The sequence below is a fragment of the Engystomops pustulosus genome, chromosome 3 (genome assembly GCF_040894005.1).
Source record: "Engystomops pustulosus chromosome 3, aEngPut4.maternal, whole genome shotgun sequence".
Taxonomy (NCBI): Eukaryota; Metazoa; Chordata; class Amphibia; order Anura; family Leptodactylidae; genus Engystomops; species Engystomops pustulosus.
In genome coordinates this window covers 186,107,969-186,130,863 of record NC_092413.1, presented here as the reverse complement: position 1 = coordinate 186,130,863, position 22,895 = coordinate 186,107,969, and the positions used below count along the sequence as shown (strand labels likewise).

Here is a 22,895-nt window from a genome sequence, read left to right as displayed (position 1 = left end):
TCCAGATGACCTCTGTAGATCAATGCTTTTAAAGTTTCTTTCCTTATCGAGTGCAGATGATGCAGAAAGTTAACTTAAAAAGTTACAGAAGAGTTGTGAGATTTACCTTCACATGACATTTATACCTAATAGAAAATGTCATTTACGAGTGCAAAAAAGTATTTAAAGCATAATGAGGTAGAAATTACGTTTCTCCAAATTGTCAAACCACAAGACTGTTCTGTACTTTTTCACAACCGATTCAGTTACAAGACTGGGAGGATCTTTTAAAGGGGTTTTCTGCAGCAGTAATGGGTTTGAATGAAAGAAAAAAAAACTTTACTTCCCCACCAGTTGCTATACTATACCCGAGCATCTTCGCTAATGTATTTAGCAACAACTTTTATGCCTTAAGGACGCAGGGTTTTTTTGCTCACTTTTTGCTCTTCACCTTCAAAAATCCATAACTTTTTCATTTTTCCATGTACAGAGCTGAGGGCTTATGTTCTGCATAACAAATGTTACATCTCAGTGACGCTACATATAATTCCATGCCGTGTACTAGGAAGCTGGAAGAAAAATTGAAATGTGGTGAAATTGGCGAAAAAAAAACGCATTTGCACACTTTCTTGTGAGCTCAGTTTTTACGACTTTCACTGTGCGCTCCAGATAACACCTCTGCTTTATTTTTTGGTTCGGTACGATCACGGTGATACCAAACTTATATAAGTTTTGTTGTGTTTTAATACATTTTCAAAAATTAAACAAATGTGTATTGAAATAAAGATGGCGACAGCCACGTGCTGCCGTATTTTAAATTATGCCGGCGGCTTCTTTGGCGGCATCAGATGGGTTGATACCTGTGATCGTTGCTAGCACAGATAGCGGGTTTTAGCGGTGGGTGTTGACCTGCAATATGCAGCAAACCCCACCTTCTTATAGCCTCCACAGCGTGAAGAGGTTAAAGGAAACCTACCATGAGGTATCTACCATTAGAAGTAGATCTGATGGTCGATTCCTCTTGCCTCTGCCCTTATCTGTAATTTAATAATCCTCTGCCGTTAATAAGCAGCCCGCCACCTCCTCTAGTAATGACCCATGATCTCTAAATCCATACAGATAAGACATCATTATGCTAATTTAGAAATTACCATATATACTCGAGTATAAGCCTAGTTTTTCAGCACAAAAAATGTGCTGAAACCCCAAACTCGGCTTATACTTGAATAAAAAAAAATAGTTTTTACCAGGTTTATACTCCAGTATATACGGTACATATTCTAGAATAAGTTTTAATCTTATATACAAATACTTATACAAATACTCACTGGTGTACTCCACTTGCAATGAAAGTATTTTACCAAAGGGGGTAAGGGTATAGTATTGAAAGAAGTGAGTGTAAAAAGTAACTTTTTACTACACACAGTTACTTTTTACACTCACTTTTTCTACAGCAAATTCCTTCTCATGGATATATCCACGCCACCAGCATTGAGTAGGTCAATATATTTTCAATTGTCGACCAGAAGAAAACTTAAACAATATGATAAAACTTTATTGAGCCCCTTGGGGGAAACCCTTTTGTAAATAGTATTTCGGCCAGTGGCGTAACTTGAAGCTGATGGGCCCCAGTGCAAAGTCTGTGCCAGGCCCACGACTATAATGTCGTATGGGAAAGTGACACCATAAGGGCCCCCTAAACCTCTTGGGCCCGGGTGCGACTGCAACCTCTGCCCCACCTCAAGTTACACCTCTGGTTCCGGCAATTGTTACACAGTTAAAGGGCATCTACCACCAGGATGAAGGACTGTATGGAAATACACCTGAGGGGCTCCAGGCTCTATAGGTGTTAATGGTGCCTTGAGCCCCTCAGGCTCATTTGCATACAATCTTTCATCCTGGTGGCAGATGTCTTTTAACAATCTGATTGATAAATTTGCTTCAATGTGTTGCCTGCAATATTGAATACTGGATTTCTCATTAGTTAGAATTAATCGTCAGCTCTACATAAAGTAAAAGGCCCAAATTTATTAAGCAATCTGCACCATTATGTAATATTTATGACACCATACTGTGCACCTAAAGGGGCATTCCAGTGCGCATTTGGACCACGCACCACATTTATGTCCCCAAATCCGACGCAATTGTACGTACATAATTGGGTGTACGCCCATTAAACTGAGTTAAACTGTAGTCCAGTGCGGCAAACTGCACATAGTGCATCCTACGTGCAGTGGACCACAGTGTATGCTCAGATTAAAAGATGTTATTATCTTTTAGAGCAGGAAAGTAAATTCTAAGATTTTTAAAAATATATAAAGGATAATATATGCTTACAAAGCACCAGGAAATCTCAGTGGTAAACCCTTGCTTTAAAGCTCAAAATATCTCCTATCTAGATGAAGCTGATACCACTAGTGCTGTCAACATATATCATAATCCGATTGTTATCAGACCTCACTACAAAGTCTTTGTTGACTTTGATTTAATGCCAATGGCAGTAAAGTATATGTGGATACCCTGTTCAACTGAGCCATCAAGAAACTCCAAATGGTAGCTGTAAGTATGAAGGAGAAAAAAAGCAAGGAACCTTGTTATCCACAGCTCCTGTGGCAATTCTGTTAACTGGGGTAAAAGTTGAAAACAAGAGAACCATTTGGGGTCCATGTAAATTCATATGAATGATAACCATGTAATGGTATATTCTAGAGATGAGCGAGCACTAAAATGCTCGGGTACTCGTTATTCGAGACAAACTTTTCCCGATGCTCGAGTGCTCGTCTCGAATAACGAGCCCCATTGAAGTCAATGGGAGACTCGAGCATTTTTCAAGGGGACCAAGGCTCTGCACAGGGAAGCTTGGCCAAACACCTGGGAACCTCAGAAAAGGATGGAAACACCACGGAAATGGACAGGAAACAGCAGGGGCAGCATGCATGGATGCCTCTGAGGCTGCTTAATCGCACCATTATGACAAAATTATGGGCAACAGCATGGCCATGACAGAGTGACCGAATGAAGCTAGATAGCATGTAAAACATCCAATAATTGACCCTGACACTATAGGGGACGGCATGCAGAGGCAGCGGCAGCAGCGGCAGGCTAGAGAGTGGCATGGCGACATACCCTAAATGGACTCAGGCTTCAAACCAATGGGTGGCAGAGAGGAACCAAAGGAGGTGAGCAAGAAGCGCTCAAATAATATCGGTACATGATAAAAGTTTGCCAGTATATTTTGTGGATTACACAGCAGGGTGGCGACAAAGTTAACATGGAAGCCATGAAAACAACCCAAAATTCTGCCTGACACAGCTCGTTTGATAAGGGGACCATGTATGGAGGCAGTGAACTAGTAGTAGATTAAAGGTGCTGCAGTTAAAACTATGTTAGCTGTATCTTGGCATGGAGCTGGCGCTCCGCTGCCAGGCGAGCTTTCGCCAATCCAAGCCCCTGTCTCTAGGCTACTCCCCAAACAGCACTTCTAAGAACCTTTTGTATAAGATCAAATGTAGTAGCGTTCTTATAAGTTTGGGATATGGCGGGTGAGGGGAATGTAAACAGATGCGCAAGAAGCGCATGATGCGCATGGAGCTGGCGCTCCGCTGCCAGGTGAGCTTTCGCCAATCCAAGCCCCTGTCTCTAGGCTACTCCCCAAACAGCACTTCTAAGAACCTTTTGTATAAGATCAAGTGTAGTAGCGTTCTTATAAGTTTGGGATATGGCGGGTGAGGGGAATGTAAACAGATGCGCAAGAAGCGCTGAAATAATATCGGTAAATGATAAAAGTTTGCCAGTATATTTTATGGATTACACAGCAGGGTGGCGACAAAGTTAACAAGTTTGATGTGGAATGCCCTGTAATAGCTCTTGGGCGGTGTGCCTTTTATCGCCTAGGCTCAGCAGTTTGAGCACCGCCTGCTGTCGCTTAGCGACGGCACTGCTGCTGTGCCTAGAGCTACCGACTGATGGCGCCATGGCCACGGATGGTAATTCGGAGGAGGAGGAGGTGGAGGAGGGGTGGGAGGAGGAGGAGGTATACTAGGCCTTTGAGACCTGGACCGAGGTAGGCCCCGCAATTCTCTGCGTCGGCAGTATATTACCAGACCCAGGGTCAGACTCGGTCCCAGCCTGCACCAAGTTAAGTGTAGTAGCGTTCTTATAAGTTTGGGATATGGCGGGTGAGGGGAATGTAAACAGATGCGCAAGAAGCGCATGATGCGCATGGAGCTGGCGCTCCGCTGCCAGGCGAGCTTTCGCCAATCCAAGCCCCTGTCTCTAGGCTACTCCCCAAACAGCACTTCTAAGTACCTTTTGTATAAGATCAAGTGTAGTAGCGTTCTTATAAGTTTAGGATATGGCGGGTGAGGGGAATGTAAACAGATGCGCAAGAAGCGCTGAAATAATATTGGTAAATGATAAAAGTTTGCCAGTATATTTTGTGGATAACACAGCAGGGTGGCGACAAAGTTAACAACTTTGATGTGGAATCCATGAAAACAACCCAAATTTCTGCCTGACACACCTCGTTTGATAAGGGGACGATGTATGGAGGCAGCTATATGGACGACTTTTGGAGGTAGCAATGGAGACAACGTGTGGAGGCTGCTATGGAGACAATTTAATTTGGATAGTGCCTGTATGTGGCAGTCCAAAAAAGTTTTCAAACCAGAGGAGCAGGTAGGTGGCCCTCCAGAAAAATGAAATAGATTGAGTGCCTGTATGTGGCAGTCCAAAAAAGTTTTCAAACCAGAGGAGCAGGTAGGTGGCCCTCCAGAAAAATGAAATAGATTGAGTGCCTGTATGTGGCAGTCCAAAAAAGTTTTCAAACCAGAGGAGCAGGTAGGTGGCCCTCCAGAAAAATTGAATAGATTGAGTGCCTGTATGTGGCAGTCCAAAAAACTTTTCAAACCAGAGGAGCAGGTAGGTGGCCCTCCAGTAAAATGGAATAAATTGAGTGCCTGTATGTGGCAGTCCAAAAAAGTTTTCAAACCAGAGGAGCAGGTAGGTGGCCCTCCAGAAAAATGGAATAGATTGAGTGCCTGTATGTGGCACTCCCAAAAATTGTTTAAAACAGAGGACCGGGTAGGTGGCCCTCCAGAAAAATTAAATGCATAAAGTACTATAGCTAGAGCCAGTGGGCCCTGTCAAAAAATAGCCAGTTTCCTCTGCTTTAGTGTACAAAGAGGAGGAGAAGGAGGAAAATGAGGAGGGGGTGCATAAATTATTCAGGTTGAGCTTCCTTCACCTGGTGGAGATTGGAAATTATGAGAAATCCAGGCTTTATTCATCTTAATAAGCGTCAGCCTGTCAGCGCTGTCAGTCGACAGGCGTGTACGCTTATCGGTGATGATGCCACCAGCTGCACTGAAAACCCGCTCGGACAACACGCTAGCGGCAGGGCAGGCAAGAACCTCCAAGGGGTACAGCGCCAGTTCGTGCCACATGTCCAGCTTTGAAACCCAGTAGTTGTAGGGAGCTGTGTGATCATTTAGGACGATGGTATGTTCAGCTACGTACTCCCTTACCATTTTTCTGTAATGATCAGCCCTACTCTGCCGAGACTGGGGACAGGTGACAGTGTCTTGCTGGGGTGACATAAATCTGGCAAAAGCCTTGTAAAGCGTACCCTTGCCAGTGCTGGACAAGCTGCCTGCTCGCCTACTCTCCCTCGCTACTTGTCCCGCAGAACTACGCACTCTGCCGCTAGCGCTGTCAGAAGGGAAATAGTGTTTCAGCTTGTGCACCAGGGCCTGCTGGTATTCATGCATTCTCACACTCCTTTCCTCTCCAGGGATGAGAGTGGAAAGATTTTGCTTGTACCGTGGGTCCAGGAGAGTGAATACCCAGTAATCGGTGCTGGAATAAATTCTTTGAACGCGAGGGTCACGGGATAGGCAGCCTAGCATGAAATCTGCCATATGCGCCAGAGTACCAACACGTAAGAATTCACTCCCCTCACTGGCCTGACTGTCCATTTCCTCCTCCTCCAACTCCTCTTCTTCTGCCCATACACGCTGAACAGTGAAGGACTCAACAATGGTCCCCTCTTGTGTCTCACCAACATTCTCCTCCTCTTCCTCCTCATCCTCCTCCACCTCCACCTCCTCTGATATGCGCTTAGAAACAGACCTAAGGGTGCTTTGGCTATCAACAAGGGAATCTTCTTCCCCCGTCTCTTGTGACGAGCGCAAAGCTTCCGACTTCATGCTGATCAGAGAGTTTTTCAACAGGCCAAGCAGCGGGATGGTGAGGCTGATGATGGCGGCATCGCCACTGACCATCTGTGTTGACTCCTCAAAGTTACTCAGCACCTGACAGATATCAGACATCCACGTCCACTCCTCATTGTAGACTTGAGGAAGCTGACTGACCTGACTACCAGTTCTGGTGGAAGTTGACATCTGGCAGTCTACAATCGCTCTGCGCTGCTGGTAAACTCTGGATAACATGGTTAATGTTGAATTCCACCTCGTGGGCACGTTACACAACAGTCGGTGAGCGGGCAGTTGGAGGCGGCGCTGCGCTGCCCTGAGAGTGGCAGCATCTGTGCTGGACTTCCTGAAATGCGCACAGCTGCGGCGCACCTTCGTGAGCAAATCAGACAGATTGGGGTATGTCTTGAGGAAACGCTGAACTATCAGATTTAACACATGGGCCAGGCATGGCACATGTGTCAGTCTGCCGAGTTGCAGAGCCGCCACCAGGTTACGGCCGTTGTCACACACAACCATGCCTGGCTTCAGGTTCAGCGGTGCCAGCCACAGATCAGTCTGCGCCGTGATGCCCTGTAATAGCTCTTGGGCGGTGTGCCTTTTATCGCCTAGGCTCAGCAGTTTGAGCCTAGAGCTACCGACTGATGGTGGCATGCCCACGGATGGTAGTTCGGAGGAGGAGGTGGAGGAGGGGTGGGAGGAGGAGGAGGCATAGTAGGCCTGAAAGACCTGGACCGAGGTAGGCCCCGCAATCCTTGGCGTCGGCAGTATATGACCAGCCGCAGGGTCAGAGTCGGTCCCAGCCTCCACCAAGTTAACCCAATGTGCCGTCAGCGATATATAGTGGCCCTGCCCGGCAGCACTCGTCCACGTGTCCGTGGTCAGGTGGACCTTGTCAGAAACGGCGTTGGTCAGGGCACGGATGATGTTGTCTGACACGTGCTGGTGCAGGGCTGGGACGGCACATCGGGAAAAGTAGTGGCGGCTGGGGACCGAATACCGAGGGGCGGCCGCAGCCATGAGGTTGCGAAAGGCCTCGGTCTCTACTAGCCTATAGGGCAGCATCTCCAGGCTAAGCAATCTGGAGATGTGGACATTAAGGGCTTGGGCGTGCGGGTGGGTTGCACTATATTTACGTTTCCGCTCCAGCGTCTGGGGTATAGAGAGCTGAACGCTGGTGGATGCTGTGGAGGATCGTGGAGGCGACGATGGGGTTTTTGTGCCAGGGTCCTGGGCAGGGGGCTGACTATCAGCTGACACAGGGGAAGGAGCAGTGGTGTGCACGGCCGGAGGTGAACGGGCTTGGTGCCACTGAGTGGGGTGTTTAGCATTCATATGCCTGCGCATACTGGTGGTAGTTAAGCTAGTAGTGGTGGAACCCCTGCTGATCCTGGTTTGGCAAAGGTTGCACACCACAGTCCGTCGGTCATCCGGTGTTTCCTTAAAGAACCTCCAGACTTCTGAAAATCTAGCCCTCGCCGCGGGAGCCCTCGCCACGGGAGCTTCACTACGTGACACATTTGGCACTGATGCACCTGCTCTGGCCCTGCCTCTCCGTCTGGCCCCACCACTGCCTCTTCCAACCTGTTCTGGTCGAGGACTCTCCTCCGTCTCAGAAGCACTGTGTTCACCCGGCTTCTCAACCCAGCTTGGGTCTGTCACCTCATCATCCTCCGATCCCTCAGTCTGCTCCCCCCTCGGACTTCCTGCCCTGACAACAACTTCACCACTGTCTGACAACCGTGTCTCCTCATCGTCGGACACCTCTTTACACACTTCTTCCACTACGTCAAGAAGGTCATCATCACCCACAGACTGCGACTGGTGGAAAACCTGGGCATCGGAAAATTGCTCAGCAGCAACCGGACAAGTGGTTTGTGACTGTGGGAAGGGTCCAGAAAACAGTTCCTCAGAGTATGCCAGTTCAAATGCCAAATTTTCCTGGGAGGGGGCAGACTGGGGGGGAGGAGGCTGAGGTGCAGGAGCTGGAGGAGTGCCGATTTCGGTGACATGGGTGGACTGCGTGGAAGACTGACTGGTGGACAAATTGCTCGAAGCATTGTCGGCAATCCACGACATCACCTGTTCGCACTGTTCTGGCCTCAACAGTGCTCTACCACGAGTCCCAGTAACTTCAGACATGAACCTAGGGAGTGTAGCTCTGCGGCGTTCCCCTGCTCCCTCATCAGCAGGTGGTGTCTCACCCCGCCCAGGACCACGGCCTCTGACCCCTGCAGTAGTTGGACGCCCACGTCCCCGCCCTCGTCCTCTACCCCTAGCCCTCGGATTAAACATTTTGAAAATGAAAGTTATAACTTTAATTTTTTTTTTACTTTTTTTTGTGTTTTTTGTGTTTTTTAGGTTTTTTTTGTGTGTTTTAGTTTTTAAAACCAAACAATGCTATCCTATTGCTATGGCTATTTTCTAGCCAAGTATGAAAGCACACTGCTATGCCAGATGAGATGACGCTGAGTTATGAAAAAATAAACGTAAAATAAAAAGGAAATGGCAGACTGTGCCTAATTGAAATCCAACCCCTAATAAATTTTCCCACTTTGGTCTTTGCGATGGATATGTGCGTCACTAAGCGCTAAACACAGCGGTCGCAAGTCTCACTCCAAATTCCTGACAATTGGCTAGTATATGCACTGCAGCAAGGACAGCCACCAGCAGATCAACTAGAAATAAAATATATATAACGCTATTGTAGGCGTAAGTAAGCCGTTTGGATTCTCCTTTGGCTATTTTCTAGCCAAGTATGAAAGCACACTGATGAGATGACGCTGAGTTATGAAAAAATAAACGTAAAATAAAAAGAAACTGCCAGACTGTGCCTAATTGAAATCCAACCCTTAATAAATTTTCCCACTTTGGTCTTTGCGATGGATATGTGCGTCACTAAGCGCTAAACACAGCGGTCGCAAGTCTCACTCCAAATTCCTGACAATTGGCTAGTAGATGCACTGCAGCAAGGACAGCCACCAGCAGATCAACCAGAAATAAAATATATAAAACGCTATTGTAGGCGTAAGTAAGCCGTTTGGATTCTCCTTTGGCTATTTTCTAGCCAAGTATGAAAGCACACTGATGAGATGACGCTGAGTTATGAAAAAATAAACGTAAAATAAAAAGAAACTGCCAGACTATGCCTAATTGAAATCCAACCCCTAATAAATTTTCCCACTTCGGTCGTTGCGATGGATTTGTGCGTCACTAAGCGCTAAACACAGCGGTCGCAAGTCTCACTCCAAATTCCTGACAATTGGCTAGTATATGCACTGCAGCAAGGACAGCCACCAGCAGATCAACCAGAAATAAAATATATATAACGCTATTGTAGGCGTAAGTAAGCCGTTTGGATTCTCCTTTGGCTATTTTCTAGCCAAGTATGAAAGCACACTGATGAGATGACGCTGAGTTATGAAAAAATAAACGTAAAATAAAAAGAAACTGCCAGACTGTGCCTAATTGAAATCCAACCCCTAATAAATTTTCCCACTTCGGTCTTTGCGATGGATATGTGCGTCACTATGCGCTAAACACAGCGGTCGCAAGTCTCACTCCAAATTCCTGACAATTGGCTAGTATATGCACTGCAGCAAGGACAGCCACCAGCAGATCAACCAGAAATAAAATATATATAACGCTATTGTAGGCGTAAGTAAGCCGTTTGGATTCTCCTTTGGCTATTTTCTAGCCAAGTATGAAAGCACACTACTATGCAAGATGAGATGACACTGAGTTATTAAAAAAATAAACGTAAAATAAAAAGTAAATGGCAGACTGTGCCTAATTGAAATCAAACCCCTAATAAATTTTCCCACTTTGGTGTTTGAGGTGGATATGTGTCTCACTAAGAGCTAAACACAACGGTAGCAAGTCCCCCTGCAAATTCCTCACAATATGGTACTAGCTGCAAATAAAAAAAAAAAAAAGTATAACGTTATTGTAGCCCTAAGAAGGGCTGTTGGGTTCTTGTTGAATCACTCCTGCCTAACACTATTCTAATAGAACACCCTAACGCTTTCCCTGACCAGCAGCAGCTCTCTCCCTAGCGGCATCCAGACACAGAATGATCCGAGCAGCGGGGACAGTGGCTAGTCTATCCCAGGGTCACCTGATCTGGCCAGCCAACCACTGCTATCGACGTGTAAGGGTACCACGTCATGCTGGGTGGAGTGCAGAGTCTCCTGGCTTGTGATTGGCTCTGTTTCTGGCCGCCAAAAAGCAAAACGGCGGGAGCTGTCATTTTCTCGAGCGGGCGAAGTATTCGTCCGAGCAACGAGCAGTTTCGAGTACGCTAATGCTCGAACGAGCATCAAGCTCGGTCGAGTATGTTCGCTCATCTCTAGTATATTCCAACACAGGGATCACAATTTCTGGAGAATAATAATGGAAAGACTTCCATACTGAATAAACCCCAAACATTATCTTATGCAAGATTGTGATTTTCTTTGAATGGTTGTAGTGTAACTTCTGTACATTACTGCTTTGGTCCAAAATGAACCCTTATTCCACCTTGTTTGCTTTCAGAGATCCAGTCAAGGAGGCGGGAAAGCTCTTGTATTCAGTCAAGCTCCCTCGCGTCCTCGCCACTCTGCCTGGTAAACCCGTCCCTCCACATGCCACTGGTCACTGCTCCCAGCTCCACGTCACTACATTGTAATTAGAAAATCCTGCACCTGTGTGGTGCATCTGTCAGATGCCAGCCTGCCCGTTTCCATCCGGTTACACGGGTGAACCTTGTATGTGCCAGTTTCGTGAGCTCATTACTGTCTCATATGTGGTGCTGACCTGGGATGAGCAGTCCCGCACCAAACTGAAAGGCACGCCGCACAAGCGCAGGAATTTCAAACAGGATTGTAGTGACGTGGAGTTGGGGCGGGTTTACCATCGCAGAGCAGCTGTGATGAAGCGTTTTGAAGCCTGACTGGATCCTAGAGTTTTTCCACCTTCCTGACCGGATCCCTGAAATAAAAGAGATGGGATAAGTTGAAATAAATGAAATAAGGTGTTTTTTTGACTGAAGCAGAAACGTACAGGAAGCACACTAGAAACACAATTACAGTCTTGTATAAGGTTCTGCTTGGGGTTTATTGAGTTGGTTTGAGGTGACAGGTTCCCTCTTAACTTAGCTATCCTCTTGGACCAATACTTTTCTAACAAATGACGGACTGAATATTGGGCCTGAGCAACTTTCTCCATTCATTCTCATGGAAATTTTCGACTGAGTGCAAAAAAGTACACACATCCCATTATTTGGAGGCATATTAACATTAAACTATAATGACTGTGTCACCAGGACAATGTGAGAGTAAAGAACAGAAAAATTTTGGCCATGTGATATTTCCATCTCACCAGTTTATGACATTTGTGAAAATGTCAATTATATCTAGAGAATGGGTGTAAAACACAAGGCCCGTGGGCTAAATCTTGGAATCATAGCTTACTGGTAGGGTAACTCATATTCTCCCCTTTCCCCGCCCCCCGAAATCAGAAGCCATCCTCACCGTCTTAGCTCCTATATGTGCCCGATGTACACACCGGCTCCTGTGCCAGCTTCAGATTTGCCGCGTAGAGGGGGCACACATGGGAGTGAAGACGAAGAAGACAGATGCCACTTCAGGGGAGTGGGGGAAGGTGAGTTTTTTTCCAGAGCGGGACAGGGGCTGCTGGGGTGATGTGGGGCACCATGGCTGCTGCTAAAAAGGAGATGTGGGGCACTGTGGCTGCTTCTGGGGGAGGAGATGAGGGGCACTGTGGCTGCTGCTGGTTGAGTGGAGATGTGGGGCACTGTAGCTGCCACTGGGGGAGCACTGTGGCTGCTGCTGGGGAGGTCCGGTGTGGGGCACTGTGGTTGCTGCTGGGGGGGGAGGTGTGGGGCACTGTGGCTGCTTCTGGGGGTGAGATATGGGGTTCTATGGTTGCTGCTGGGTGGTGGAGATGTGGGGCTCTGTGGCTGCTGCTGGGGGGGATGTGGGGCACTGTGGCTGCTGCTGGGGGATGTGGGGCACTGTGGCCTCTGATGGGGAGGAAGATGTGGGGCACTGTGGTTGCGACTGGGGAGGGCAGTGTGGCTGCTGCTGGGGTGCAGTTGTCGAGCACTCTGGCTGGTGCTAGGAGGAAAGGTGTGGGTCACTGTGGCTTCTGCTGGGAGGGAGTTGTGGGGCACTGTGGCTACTGCTAAGGGGGAAGGTGTTAGGCACTGTGGCAGCTGATGGGGGGAGGTGTGCCCAAAATGAAGACAATGATGACCTGTCCATCTGCTACAACTTCAAGCTCTCTAGACCCTAATTCAAGTTTGTATCAGGCCCTCCCTATGAATCATTTTTCATAGTATTATGGTCCTAATTAGAGATGAGCGAACACTAAAATGCTCGGGTACTCGTTATTCGAGACGAACTTTTCCCGATGCTCGAGTGCTCGTCTCGAATAACGAACCCCATTGAAGTCAATGGGAGACTCGAGCATTTTTCAAGGGGACCAAGGCTCTGCACAGGGAAGCTTGGCCAAACACCTGGGAACCTCAGAAAAGGATGGAAACACCACGGAAATGGACAGGAAACAGCAGGGGCAGCATGCATGGATGCCTCTGAGGCTGCTTAATCGCACCATTATGCCGAAATTATGGGCAACAGCATGGCCATGACAGAGTGACAGAATGAAGCTAGATAGCATGTAAAACATCCAATAATTGACCCTGACACTATAGGGGACGGCATGCAGAGGCAGAGGCAGCGGCAGCAGGCTAGAGAGTGGCATGGCGACATACCCTAATTGGACTCAGGCTTCAAACCAATGGGTGTCAGAGAGGAACCAAAGGAGGTGAGCAAGAAGCGCTCAAATAATATCGGTACATGATAAAAGTTTGCCAGTATATTTTGTGGATTACACAGCAGGGTGGCGACAAAGTTAACATGGAAGCCATGAAAACAACCCAAAATTCTGCCTGACACAGCTCGTTTGATAAGGGGACCATGTATGCTTACAGTTCATGCCAGTCGCTGCACTGGCTGCCAGTCTCCTTTCGAATACAGTTTAAAATAATAATAACCCTCATCCATAAAGCTCTGTATAATGCTGCACCCCCCTACCTCTCCTCTCTTATCTCAGTCTATCGCCCAACCCGTGCTCTTAGATCCGCCAGTGATCTTAGATTAACCTCTACCCTAGTGCGGACCTCCCACTCGCGTCTCCAAGACTTCTCTAGAGCTGCACCAATTCTATGGAATGCTCTGCCCTGGACTATCAGACTAATACCTAACCTCCAAAGTTTCAAACGTGCTCTTAAAACCCATTTCTTTAGGCAAGCCTATAACACTCATTAACTGCATGAAGTTTTAACTCTTCTACTAACCCGTCCTGTGTCGTCCTCCCATCTGTTATCCAGCAACCAACAGGCACCAGACTTCTCTGCAGTCCCATTCACCCTGGACCTGGTATATAAGATGACGGCTGAGTGGTTCAAGCGACAGCAATTCCATTTATTATATTTTTTTCTATTCCCTAAGAAGAATGGCTTGACCATTAAATATTCTTTTACCTCGTGTTACCCCATCATCTTCATAAACCGTAAGCTCTGGCGAGCAGGGACCTCACTCCTGTTGTTCCATACAAATGTTGTGCTCTGTTACATTACATTTGTATTTGTTTCCTATGATTTGTAAAGCGCTACAGAATATGATGACGCTATATAAATAAAGATTATTATTATTATTATTATGGAGGCAGTGAACTAGTAGTAGATTAAAGGTGCTGCAACTATGTTAGTTGGCTCTTGGGATGGAGCTGGCGCTCTGCAGCCAGGCGAGCTTTTGCCAATCCAAGCCCCTGTCTCTAGGCTACTCCCCAAACAGCACTTCTAAGAACCTTTTGTATAAGATCAAGTGTAGTAGCGTTCTTATAAGTTTAGGATATGGCGGGTGAGGGGAATGTAAACAGATGCGCAAGAAGCGCTGAAATAATATCCCTAAATGGTAAAAGTTTGCAAGTATATTTTGTGGATTACACAGCAGGGTGGCGACAAAGTTAACAACTTTGATGTGGAATGCCCTGTAATAGCTCTTGGGCGGTGTGCCTTTTATCGCCTAGGCTCAGCAGTTTCAGCACCGCCTGCTGTCGCTTAGCGACGGCACTGCTGCTGTGCCTAGAGCTACCGACTGATGGCGCCATGCCCACGGATGGTAATTCGGAGGAGGAGGAGGTGGAGGAGGGGTGGGAGGAGGTATAGTAGGCCTTTGAGACCTGGACCGAGGTAGGCCCCGCAATTCTCTGCGTCGGCAGTATATGACCAGCCCCAGGGTCAGACTCGGTCCCAGCCTGCACCAAGTTAAGTGTAGTAGCGTTCTTATAAGTTTGGGATATGGCGGGTGAGGGGAATGTAAACAGATGCGCAAGAAGCGCATGATGCGCATGGAGCTGGCGCTCCGCTGCCAGGCGAGCTTTCGCCAATTCAAGCCCCTGTCTCTAGGCTACTCCCCAAACAGCACTTCTAAGAACCTTTTGTATAAGATCAAGTGTAGTAGCGTTCTTATAAGTTTAGGATATGCCTGGTGAGGGGAATGTAAACAGATGCGCAAGAAGCGCATGATGCGCATGGAGCTGGCGCTCCGCTGCCAGGCGAGCTTTCGCCAATTCAAGCCCCTGTCTCTAGGCTACTCCCCAAACAGCACTTCTAAGAACCTTTTGTATAAGATCAAGTGTAGTAGCGTTCTTATAAGTTTAGGATATGGCGGGTGAGGGGAATGTAAACAGATGCGCAAGAAGCGCTGAAATAATATCCCTAAATGGTAAAAGTTTGCAAGTATATTTTGTGGATTACACAGCAGGGTGGCGACAAAGTTAACAACTTTGATGTGGAATGCCCTGTAATAGCTCTTGGGCGGTGTGCCTTTTATCGCCTAGGCTCAGCAGTTTCAGCACCGCCTGCTGTCGCTTAGCGACGGCACTGCTGCTGTGCCTAGAGCTACCGACTGATGGCGCCGTGCCCACGGATGGTAGTTCGGAGGAGGAGGTGGAGGAGGGGTGGGAGGAGGAGGAGGCATAGTAGGCCTGAAACACCTGGACCGAGGTAGGCCCCGCAATCCTCGGCGTCGGCAGTATATGAGCAGCCCCAGTGTCAGACTCGGTCCCAGCCTCCACCAAGTTAACCCAATGTGCCGTCAGCGATATATAGTGGCCCTGCCCGGCAGCACTCGTCCACGTGTCCGTGGTCAGGTGGACCTTGTCAGAAACGGCGTTGGTCAGGGCACGGATGATGTTGTCTGACACGTGCTGGTGCAGGGCTGGGACGGCACATCGGGAAAAGTAGTGGCGGCTGGGGACCGAATACCGAGGGGCGGCCGCCGCCATGAGGTTGCGAAAGGCCTCGGTCTCTACTAGCCTATAGGGCAGCATCTCCAGGCTAAGCAATCTGGAGATGTGCACATTAAGGGCTTGGGCGTGCGGGTGGGTTGCACTATATTTGCGTTTCCGCTCCAGCGTCTGGGGTATGGAGAGCTGAACGCTGGTGGATGCTGTGGAGGATCGTGGAGGCGACGATGGGGTTTTTGTGGCAGGGTCCTGGGCAGGGGGCTGACTAGCAGCTGACACAGGGGAAGGAGCAGTGGTGTGCACGGCCGGAGGTGAACGGGCTTGTTGCCACTGAGTGGGGTGTTTAGCATTCATATGCCTGCGCATACTGGTGGTAGTTAAGCTAGTAGTGGTGGAACCCCTGCTGAGCCTGGTTTGGCAAATGTTGCACACCACAGTCCGTCGGTCATCCGGTGTTTCCTTAAAGAACCTCCAGACTTCTGAAGATCTAGCCCTCGCCGCAGGAGCCCTCGCCACGGGAGCTTCACTAGTTGACACATTTGGCGCTGATGCACCAGCTCTGGCCCTGCCTCTCCGTCTGGCCCCACCACTGCCTCTTCCAACCTGTTCTGGTCGAGGACTCTCCTCCGTCTCAGAAGCACTGTGTTCACCCGGCCTCTCAACCCAGCTTGGGTCTGTCACCTCATCATCCTCCGATCCCTCAGTCTGCTCCCCCCTCGGACTTCCTGCCCTGACAACAACTTCCCCACTGTCTGACAACCGTGTCTCCTCATCGTCGGACACCTCTTTACACACTTCCACTACGTCAAGAAGGTCATCATCACCCACAGACTGTGACTGTTGGAAAACCTGGGCATCGGAAAATTGCTCAGCAGCAACCGGACAAGTGGTTTGTGACTGTGGGAAGGGTCCAGAAAACAGTTCCTCAGAGTATGCCGGTTCAAATGCCAAATTTTCCTGGGAGGGGGCAGACTGGGGGGGAGGAGGCTGAGGTGCAGGAGCTGGAGGAGTGGCGATTTTGGTGACATGGGTGGACTGCGTGGAAGACTGACTGGTGGTGGACAAATTGCTCGAAGCATTGTCAGCAATCCACGACATCACCTGTTCGCACTGTTCTGGCCTCAACAGTGCTCTACCACGAGTCCCAGTAACTTCAGACATGAACCTAGGGAGTGTAGCTCTGCGGCGTTCCCCTGCTCCCTCATCAGCAGGTGGTGTCTCACCCCGCCCAGGACCACGGCCTCTGACCCCTGCAGTAGTTGGACGCCCACGTCCCCGCCCTCGTCCTCTACCCCTAGCCCTCGGGTTAAACATTTTTAAAATGAGAGTTATAACTTTATTTTTTTTTTTACTTTTTTTTGTTTTTTTTTGTGTTTTTTTTTTTTTTTGTGTTTTTTGTTTTTTTTTGAGTTTTTAAAACCAAACAATGCTATCCTATTGCTATGGCTATTTTCTAGCCAAGTATCAAAGCACACTACTATGCCAGATGAGATGACACTGAGTTAGTGCCTAATTGAAATCCAACCCCTACTAAATTTTCCCACTTCGGTCTTTGCTATGGATATGTGCGTCACTAAGCGCAGAACACAGCGGTCGCAAGTCTCACTACAAATTGCTCAGAATTGGCTAGTACATGCACTGCAGAAAGTACAGCCACCAGCAGATCAACCAGAAATCAAATATATAGAACGCTACTGTATGCGTAAGTAAGCTCTTTGTATTCTCCTATGGCTATTTTCTAGCCAAGTATCAAAGCACACTACTATGCCAGATGAGATGACACTGAGTTAGTGCCTAATTGAAATCCAACCCCTACTAAATTTTCCCACTTCGGTCTTTGCTATGGATATGTGCGTCACTAAGCGCAGAACACAGCGGTCGCAAGTCTCACTACAAATTGCTCAGAATTGGCTAGTACATGCACTGCAGAAAGTACAGCCACCAGCAGATCAACCAGAAATCAAATATATAGAACGCTACTGTATGCGTAAGTAAGCTCTTTGTATTCTCCTATGGCTATTTTCTAGCCAAGTATCAAAGCACACTACTATGCCAGATGAGATGACACTGAGTTAGTGCCTAATTGAAATCCAACCCCTACTAAATTTTCCCACTTCGGTCTTTGCTATGGATATGTGCGTCACTAAGCGCAGAACACAGCGGTCGCAAGTCTCACTACAAATTGCTCAGAATTGGCTAGTACATGCACTGCAGAAACTACAGCCACCAGCAGATCAACCAGAAATCAAATATATAGAACGCTACTGTATGCGTAAGTAAGCTCTTTGTATTCTCCTATGGCTATTTTCTAGCCAAGTATCAAAGCACACTACTATGCCAGATGAGATGACACTGAGTTAGTGCCTAATTGAAATCCAACCCCTACTAAATTTTCCCACTTCGGTCTTTGCTATGGATATGTGCGTCACTAAGCGCAGAACACAGCGGTCGCAAGTCTCACTACAAATTGCTCAGAATTGGCTAGTACATGCACTGCAGAAAGTACAGCCACCAGCAGATCAACCAGAAATCAAATATATAGAACGCTACTGTATGCGTAAGTAAGCTCTTTGTATTCTCCTATGGCTATTTTCTAGCCAAGTATCAAAGCACACTACTATGCCAGATGAGATGACACTGAGTTAGTGCCTAATTGAAATCCAACCCCTACTAAATTTTCCCACTTCGGTCTTTGCTATGGATATGTGCGTCACTAAGCGCAGAACACAGCGGTCGCAAGTCTCACTACAAATTGCTCAGAATTGGCTAGTACATGCACTGCAGAAACTACAGCCACCAGCAGATCAACCAGAAATCAAATATATAGAACGCTACTGTATGCGTAAGTAAGCTCTTTGTATTCTCCTATGGCTATTTTCTAGCCAAGTATCAAAGCACACTACTATGCCAGATGAGATGACACTGAGTTAGTGCCTAATTGAAATCCAACCCCTACTAAATTTTCCCACTTCGGTCTTTGCTATGGATATGTGTGCCACTAAGAGCTAAACACAACGGTAGCAAGTCCCCCTGCTAATTCCTCACAAAATGGTACTAGATGCAAATTAAAATAAAAAAAGTAGAACGTTATTGTAGCCCTAAGAAGGGCTGTTGGGTTCTTTGAGAATCACTCCTGCCTAACAGTAAGCTAATAGAACACCCTAACGCTTTCCCTGACCAGCAGCAGCTCTCTCCCTAGCGGCATCCAGACACAGAATGATCCGAGCAGCGCGGGCAGCGGCTAGTCTATCCCAGGGTCACCTGATCTGGCCAGCCAACCACTGCTATCGACGTGTAAGGGTACCACGTCATGCTGGGTGGAGTGCAGAGTCTCCTGGCTTGTGATTGGCTCTGTTTCTGGCCGCCAAAAAGCAAAACGGCGGGAGCTGCCATTTTCTCGAGCGGGCGAAGTATTCGTCCGAGCAACGAGCAGTTTCGAGTACCCTAATGCTCGACCGAGCATCAAGCTCGGACGAGCATGTTCGCTCATCTCTAGTCCTAATGTGAAGAAGGCAGCATCTTGGTCTACCAGAGAACCCTCTGAGGACCAGAGAATCCTCCATTGGGCCCCGGCACTGTGACCATTGACAGTCAGCTCAGGGCAGGGGACGAGGCCTTTGACCTGAATTGACTGTCAGTTTATGGCTTCAGTAGGGGGGCATTGTTACTATACTAACTATGGTGGGACTCCTGTGACTACTTTGAATGCAGATGACTGCACTGTGACTATATTGGTTACTTGTAAAGTCCTGTGACTATAGTAGCTACTATGGAGGACTTGCGGCCATATTGGCTCCTGTAGGAGCCCTGTGTATGTATGGGCTATTTTGGGATCACCATACTTATATTAGTGACTGTGGGACCCTTGTGACCATATTGGCTAATTGTGAGCGAGAGAACAGTATTACATTTGTGATTATAAAGTTGGAAGTGATGGAGATAAAGTTAGGAACCTAAAATATGTTTGCAAATCTGCACAGATGAGTGATGGCTGGAAGAAGCTGACATGGCAGGCAGTTACAAGACCAACATGAAAGAGAATTCCTCCCATCAAAAATTATAGTAAGAGTTTGTATAACATGAGCTCACATGTATCTCTTTTTTGTAAGTCATGTTACCTACAGAGCTACAGCAGAATCTTGTGGACTGCTGCTGTCACTCCATTGATAATATGAATCAGCATCAAGAAAAGTATCTGTGTAGGTCATGACATATTTTCAACCCGGTGTTACTATTCTCCATGACCATTGTAAATGTCCCCAGTTATGAATGAACATTGTCAGAGTGTATGTCAAGCATAGCCCTGTGACAGGACGTTACTGTGTAATGCTTGATGCTTGTAATGAATCTGCTCCAAAGTGTATAATACTTGAATCTTTTAATGTTGAATCAATTTTATTGAACAAAGTTAAACGAAAACAACCAATACAGTAGAAAAATCTTACATTAATCGACATATAAATCACAACATACAATAAGTACATGTCCAGGACAGGCACTCAACCCTCGGTGAGGTCCTAAAAGAGGAAAAATAATCCTTCCGGATGGAAAGGAGGGCAGGCATCGCAACAAAAACTCAAAAGAATGCGGGATAGTAAACCCCCTTATCCCTCCCTCTAGAGGTGAGTTACCCTCCACCTTATACAGTAGTACAAAACTTAGTTCCACAGCTCGCAGAAAGGTGTGTTCCTGGAATGAATACGCTGAGAACCGAACAAAGAGAGGGGAACAAACACAAATCACAAGACGTACAAAGTTTTAGACAAATACAGAAAAAATGGAAAACATAGGGAAAAAAAAAGGGAGGGTACTATGGAGTGTATGCTATAGGATGGTAGGAAGGCTCCTGAATTTTCTCACTTCCCATGGCTAGGCTGTTACCGGGTCTCAAGAGGATGTATGGAACTCTAACCAGAAACCTAATCCTCAAAGAGAGCCTTAAAGTCTGGAGAGTCCCTAAAGCTCATCCAAGGAGACCATACCAGGAGAAACTTTTCGTGGGCCTCCGGTGTTAATATGGCTAGCTCTTCCATGCGGAACAGGTGAGACATTTCCTTTGCCCATTCAGCCATGGAAGGACACGCTGTGGTCCGCCAGTGGCGTGGTATTACCGCTCTAGCTGCGATCAGACAAAACCGTAGGATGTCCTTTTTTTGGGCTCCTATTTGACCCGGGAGAACTGAGAGAAGAGCTATGTCTGGGCATGCGGGCACCGATTTGCCCGAGATTCGCTGATACATGTCAAACACCTGATTCCAAAAAGGTTTGAGGGCTTCACAGCTCCACCAGACATGCAACATATCCCCTTTATCGGATCCACAGCGCCAACATACGTCCGAGACCGAAGGAAAAGCCAGGTGCAACACTGTCGGCACCCGGTACCACCGTGACACTATCTTATACCCCTTTTCCTGTGCTGCACAAGCAGAGGACATTTTGTGCGTAAAGAGGAACGATTTGTCCCACTCCTCCTGTGATAGCGGGGCACCCAACTCCCGTTCCCAACTTTTGACAAATGGGAGTTCTGAAACTTTAGAGTCACCCGTCAGGATGGTGTAGATTTGGGAAATGGCGTGTGGTGGGGCAGAGTCCAGTCGGAATAATCCCTCAAAGGCAGTAAGGGACTCAGCAAAGGCCGCCGTGTCCCCCGACCCTACTATAAAGGACCGTAATTGTGAGTATTCAAACCATGAGCTGCCTGTGTGGCCCTGACGTGGGTTGAAATCCCCATGAAGGGGGAGCGGTGCTCCCTGCAGCAGATCGAACATCCGTGGGTCATCCAAAACTCCCCAGCCCAGGAAGGATAATCTAGCCATTCCCAGTTGGAATCCCGGATTCCGAAAAATTGGAGTAAGAGGACTAAGCTCGCGGGATAGGGACTTCCTTGCTATCAACGACCTCCACAAACGCAACGCATCCCTAAGCAGGCTTGCCTGAGGAGAAGGAGCCGGGAAAGTTCCCGCAGGAACCCAAGGCAACAATTTAAGAAGTGCCGAGGAGCAACTTTGTTCCAGTGCAACCTATTGTTTAGACACTGTGTTGTATGTCCAGTCAAGCAGTCTGAGAATTATCGAGGCCTGGTGGTACAATCTAAGGTCCGGTAGTCCCGCCCCCCCCCACAGCCTTTGGTCTGATCAATGTCTTCCAAGCTATTCTCGGGCGCTTGGATCCCCAGATGAACCGCAACATGGCGGACTGTAGGGTACGAAAAAAGCCCAGAGGGGGGAGAATCGGCACGCCCTGAAAGACGTATAAGAAGCGTGGGAGTACGTCCATTTTTAGGACATTAATCCTGAAAGGCGTTTGCGGTCATATGTTTGAAGGTCCTTCATTGTGCGATCTAGGAGGGGCGAATAATTGAGAGCATATAACTTCGACAGATCAGTTGGGACCATGACTCCCAGGTACTTAAGGGACTCCTGCCGCCACTGGAATGGGAAGTTATCCTTAATGTGACCCACCTCTGACGTGGAGAGGGAAATGTTAAGAGCCTCCGTCTTCGAATAGTTAATTTTAAAATCACTAACCGCACTATATCTCTTGAACTCCTGGATAAGAGATGGGAAGGAGATCCTAGGTTGGGATACATACAACAACAGATCATCCGCATACAAAGCAGCCTTGCAATGTCTGGAGCCCATTGTAATCCCGTGGATTTTAGGATTTTTCCGAATGGCAGTAGCCAGGTGCTCCATCACTATGACATATAAAAGGGGGGAGAGAGGGCACCCCTGCCTAGTCCCATTTTTGATGGGGAAGGGCTTGGAGAGATTCCCATTAACCCTTACCCTTGCGGTAGGGTTGGAATATAGGGCCAAGATCCTCCCCAAAAACTTAGGCCCCAACCCAATCTGTCGAAGTGCTGCCGCCATGAAACCCCAATGGATCCTGTCGAAGGCCTTCTCTGCGTCTACCGATAGTAGACAAGAGGGTATGCCGCGTGCCTGCGCATGGGACATTAGAAGGAAGGTTTTATTTAGGTTATCTCGCGCCTCTCTCCCAGGGATAAATCCCACCTGGTCTGTGTGTATTACTGTCGGGATGTGGGGAGCCAACCTTTCCGCCAAAACCTTCGAAAACAACTTCACATCCATGTTTATGAGGGATATGGGTCGATAGCTAGCCGGCAGCGAAGGGTCCTTACCCTGTTTGGGCAGCACACTAATGTGAGCCTCCATACCGCCGGGAGAAAAGCCTGAAACTGATGTTACAGCCCCGTAAACTTTGGCCAGCAAAGGGGACAATAATTCTCTAAATTGTTTAAAAAAGGCCGGGGTGAACCCGTCAGGCCCGGGACTCTTCCCTGCAGGAGTGTCTTTAATTACAGCAGACACCTCTGCCGCCTCAATATCTTGCTCCAGATTGTCTGTAACCTCCGTGGGTAAGACTGGC

General features: G+C 47.8%; 1 protein-coding gene across 1 annotated transcript in view; it reads right to left on the bottom strand.

The window, feature by feature from the left end:
- The window catches only part of GPR35 (G protein-coupled receptor 35), a 64,769-nt gene that overhangs the window by 32,554 nt on the left and 9,320 nt on the right, over positions 1-22,895 (bottom strand). Inside the window, exon 2 of the mRNA XM_072143325.1 lies at positions 417-548. The gene's annotated coding sequence lies outside the window, so the exon portion shown is untranslated. The remainder of the gene's footprint in view (positions 1-416; positions 549-22,895) is intronic.